This window comes from Apaloderma vittatum, unplaced genomic scaffold, assembly GCF_000703405.1.
Source record: "Apaloderma vittatum isolate BGI_N311 unplaced genomic scaffold, ASM70340v1 scaffold35580, whole genome shotgun sequence".
Taxonomy (NCBI): Eukaryota; Metazoa; Chordata; class Aves; order Trogoniformes; family Trogonidae; genus Apaloderma; species Apaloderma vittatum.
The window spans coordinates 8,124-13,506 of NW_009693543.1; positions in this window are offsets into that span (position 1 = coordinate 8,124).

Consider the following 5,383-nt stretch of genomic DNA (forward strand, 5'->3'; position numbering starts at 1 on the left):
TTAATAGAAAGCTCTTGCTGGTGTATTAGTTAATAAATTCAGCCTTATCTCTCGTAGCTCTTAGAGTGAGCTCTTAGCCTCATAACATATGGGAACACTTCTGACTGAGATACTAATTTTAAAATATACAAAAATACATAACAATATAGTTAGAACAATAATATTAATACAATAGTTTCTGGAAAGTATGATACTACCAGAAACACTAAGGGATTTTGGCTTGACCTCACAAATTTTAAATCAATAACCAAAACTAAATATAAATGCTAAAGTGTTCATGTGCTCATTAAAGGCAAACATTAAGACTTCAAAACCAAAGCCTCAAGCATGACTACACTCACTTGTCCGTGAGCCACAGCTTCTGCTGCAAGCTTCAGCTTGGAAGTGAATGTTCAGGGAAATGTGCTTGTTGCCCCTGTGAGTCCAGTTGCCAGCACAGAGCTCTGACTACAAGCTCCTTCCCCACACTCTTGTGTACACACAGTATCAGCCTCAAAATGGACTCAACTTAATAGCACTGTTATTCTGAGAGGGAAGGAAAATTAGGATTATGCACTTCTTGTAAGTGTTAAAATAATCCCATAAATCTGAATAAAATGATTTAAATTTTTTTGGTGAAATTGTCTGCAACACTCTGCCATGCATATTTTTCCTCTAAAGGATTATTTCAAAATTATGGACTCAGAAATGTTCAGCTGGATAGTTCTTGGGTGGCTGAGGTTCTCACTGAAGAATTTAAATGATGTAATAGCTATTGAACACCCCATTATATGGCTGCCTAATTAATGTAAATGATAGTTATGTCTCACTCTCAGAGGATTATTTTACACGGAGGAAAATCTACCCACTGCACAGTAGCCATTTCGATAGTTTTTATAGGAGCAGTTGCATTATGGCTTCATTGAGAAAAAGGTAAGTAGCCATCCTAAATAATGAAGATTGAAGGTTTAATAGCCCCAATAAAGAATCCTGCAGGTTTTTTATTTCAAAAATTAGAGTACGATTGCAAGCATATGATAATGAGAGGGAAAAGAGCACTGGCATGTGGAATCCTTTTGCAGCCCAGGCTCCTTGGGAACTTCCATTTCTTCTGAGCAGAAACAAGGAAGAATAAGGACTGAAAAAAAAGAAAATAAGCTCTTCTTTCACAGATTTGTTTAAGTTGGAAAAAACCTATAATATCGAGTCCAACCATTAACCTAGTACTACCAAGTACACCACTAAGCCATGTCCCTGAGCACCACATCTACACAGTGACTCCACCACTTCCCCGGGCAGCCAGTTCCAGTGTTTAGCAATCGTTCTGGTGAAGATTTTTTTTCTAACATCCAATCCAAGCCTCCCTTGGCACAGCTTGAGGCCATTTCCTCTTGTACTATTGTTTGTTATTTGGGAGAAGAGACCAACCCCCACCTCACTACCAACTCGTTCAGGTAGTTGCAGAGAGCACGAAGGTCTCCTCTCCTTTTCTCTAGGCGTGACAGAACACCCAAGCTCCAAGGCTCTCCCTGTGGCAACATTTCAGTGGAGAGGGATATGCTGGACTGTGCCTACTACACTTAGAAGGCTGAATTACTGGACCAGCTGCATATGCCTGATCACGTACAAACAAATACCCCCAAATAATGTGAAGAGCCCAACCTAGACCCATCTGAGTGATGATATGCAGACATAAGACAGCCTTGCAAATGTCTCAGGACTGTAGCCTATTACAGCAACTCTTTTTTGTGAGGCAATAGCCAGGGGACTCGTCATTTCTGTTACAAGACCCTATTTTCAAGGTTATATATCAGAGATTATAACAGCTATAAAAATTCAAATGAGATTTAAAACTTGGCATGAGCATTCTCACTTAGAATCTAGTATTTTTTAAGCATCTTTGCAGGAAAAGCTAGAAGTTTACTTGTTCCGCTTGTTATTTTAGGTCTCTATTGCCACATAACTCTCAATCTAGATCCTTACATGCTGCCCATCGCAGTACACAAGTAATCTCTTTACACAGTTGCATTTTCAGAATGGCAGTTCAGAGCTAGGACAACTGATTTGATATTTGTTTCTCCAAACAGCAAACTTCCAAGAAGCGTTTTAAAAGAGCTTCTGTTCCAAGCAGTTGTTTTCAGCAACAAAGCACCACATGTGTTGCAGTAAGTAAAAAGTGGCAACTAATATTAACCTGAATTACAGTTTCAATGACTATAAAACAAGCTGGCTGGGGATTTGCAAACACAATCTCCAGATATCTACAAAAGATCTGATTTATCAAATACGCTCCAGACAGAATTTGTTGTGGGTTTGTACTTGCTAATAAAAGAGGTCTGTAGTATTCATTCACTGTTGGTTTTGGTGAAAGGTGCTACCCTTAAAACATCTTGCAGAAAGGTGAGTAGATCTCTTTAGAATAACCTACAGGATACAGAGAGAGCCCCAGGCCCTAGAAATTTAAGCTTGGAATCACCAGTTAAATGAAATAGAGTGAAGCTGAAGGTTAAATATAGGGAGGGGAAAAAAAGATTGTACAAAGGAAGCCTTGGGTAGTGCCAAGGGCAAGTCCAATGCACTCTGGGCGCAGGGAGAGGTTAAAAAATACTAAATGCAAGCCATGGAGGATGAAATTGTATTATATCTGCACATCTTGTGGCCATTTAAAATGTTGCCTTGTGTATGAGGCCTTAAAAACACACACTGAAGAGTAGAGGCTAGTTCCTCCTCTGGTTTCAATCTACAGCCTTGCTGTTGAGGCCACGATGAGAAGCCCCAGCTAATGCTTACTTTTGGGATGACTGTTGTGAAATGATTCCCTGTCATACAGGAGATGGGCCGACATGGACTCACTCTTCCCAAACAGGTCTCCACACAACTCTCCGACAGAAAAGTGCTGCATGCAAATAACTCACCACTCGTGTTCATGGAAGAGTGGCACACGTACAGACAAAATAAGTGAGGCTGTTAGATTTATGCTTCCTCACCTTCGTTCTCACAATATTGCCATGCAGGAGTTTGGACTGAAAATTGATGTTTCATACAAAGAATACAGGGTCCCTTATATTCTAGGCTTGACAGTCAGGGTAAAACCAAACCAAACCAAACCCTCGCACTTAAATACATAAAAGGAGGTAAAATGAGTAAAAGGTATTTTTAATTTTTTTATTTTGCATTTACAATGCAATACCTTCTATTTGCAGTGACTTGCAAACAACAGCTTTAGGACAGCACCGCATCAAGATAATTACCTTTGTTTCTGGTTTGTTCTGTTGTTGTTCTGTTGTGGTTTTTCCTTTTTTTTTTTTTATTAAAGCAACAAAGTTCAGGCAATTCTTCAGGATTACTTAGAAAACCCAAGGCTTACAGAGAGGATAATAACATCATCTGGTTTTGAACAATGACTTACTTGTGTTTATAATAAAGTGAATTACTAAGGTGAACAGATTGAGTAATCAAGCTCAATTAAGCATGCGCAGCATTCACTGCAAGAACATTCACTGTTTGGTGGAGTAATAAAACAGCTTTATTTTCTTCTGACTTCTGGCGGTCTACCTCAAAGAACTGTTCATTCCTACTGCTAGCCAGCTAGCATTTCTGTGAAGATCTATAATGAATTTTAGCTACTTTGCCAAAGGTATTGCTCAGGAAGGAGAAACAAAAACATCCTACAGCTGTAAGCAGGAGACAATATTAGCACCTACGCAGGCATCAAGCTTCACTGGTGCAGTCCACGCTCTGATCAAACATCGGTTTTGTGTAGCAGAGTGATGTGCCTTGGAAGGGGAGAGAGGGGTTAGAGGACATCTGTCAACACTTAGCGGCCAGCCCAGCCCTAACCCTTCACATGAAGATAAGCCATTTCTGGGGCTACACACTTAAAAGATTGTTTCAGAAGACAGTTTTCTTCCCATGAAGCAGAATGGTTCACAGCTTCAGGAAAACTGCATTAATAACTTGTGGTTTGGCTCTGAGGCACAGGTATTTTAATTTGTTTTTATTGTTCCTGTTGCTCATGTTGCAGCTAACTTACAAATGACATAGAAATTGCACTTCCTTTTATGCAAAACACATTTTGCTTAGATACCAGAAGATGGAGCCACATGCTCACGGTTTTAAACTGATGATTTTTTTTTTTCCCGTTCCGACAGAAAAACCACCCGTGAAGCAGACAGTGCCTAGAAACTGCTCCCTTACCTTACATGAACTTGTCTTTTTACTGCATCTGTGTGTACTGCTAATCTGGTGCATGGCTTACCCTATGTCAGCTGCCTTTCTCAGATGTTGCCATAACAACTGAATTTTCCTTACTGCAAATATATTTTCTGAATTGCCTACTCTGTCAAAATGAAACAAGGAAACAGAACCAAACTAAGCCAGGCAATTCCAGCTGCTAAACTGTCACACTTTTCCTTCATGAAAGGATATATGCTTAAAGCAAGTCATACATGTCCCAGAACCATCAATGCAAGACTTAATTCATCTTGTTAAAAGGCCAAATAAATGCAGATATAATATTGTATTTATTCTTTGGCCTAAAGCTTAAAAATATGTGCCCAGATGAGAGAATATGCTAGGTTTGTACTCTGCAAATCCTTCAGCACTGCTGCAGTCACTCAGAGGAAGCCCCGCATTTGACGCGACTGGGGCATCTTTCCCCATCCCAGCCGTGTGCTGCTGCCCAGTGCGACCGGTTGCCACAAGACAGGGCACGGCTGTTTCTTCTCACTCTGTCGAAGGCAAATAAACTCCCTGTCCTGCTTCAAAATCTATTTGCCAAAAAACCCCAAACCGCTAAACCACAAAAAACCCACCTACAAACAACAACAAAAAAACCCCCACAACAGTGGGAGATGCTCTGCCATAGCTGCTTCCTGAGATCTGCTCGCAGGCAGCTCTCACCCACTGCCCTGCAGATGCACCCAGGCTGTGGCAGTGCCAGCTGCCCCCAGGCAGGGAGCACTGTTGACCCCCCGCAGCCCCCTGCTGAGCAGTGGGACAGGGCCAGGCGAGTCTGCTAACCCTGCCTCTTCACCCACAGGGTGTCCTTGTCCTACCGCACACAGCCATCTCCCTGGCACACCAAGATGAAAAGAGCCTTTGTAAAATGAAATACATCTGAGGGGAAGGGAAACTCTTCACTAAAGGTATTAAAGCCTGTTCGGGCTTTCCTTTGCTGGCTACTTGCTCCGTGTCAGCTCTATGAGCAGGCAGTCCTAGAGAGTCATATAAAAGCAAGATAATGGCATTCCTAATAAAGCCAGCAGAGACCTTTTGGGTAAAAATGTTTATTGTTCAAGAACACTGTCAGGTCCTTTCATGTCCTTTCATGACCTGGCAGTGTTGCAAGTAACTACAGAACTGCTTTATATACACAGACGTAATTATTTTTTTTGACACTCTT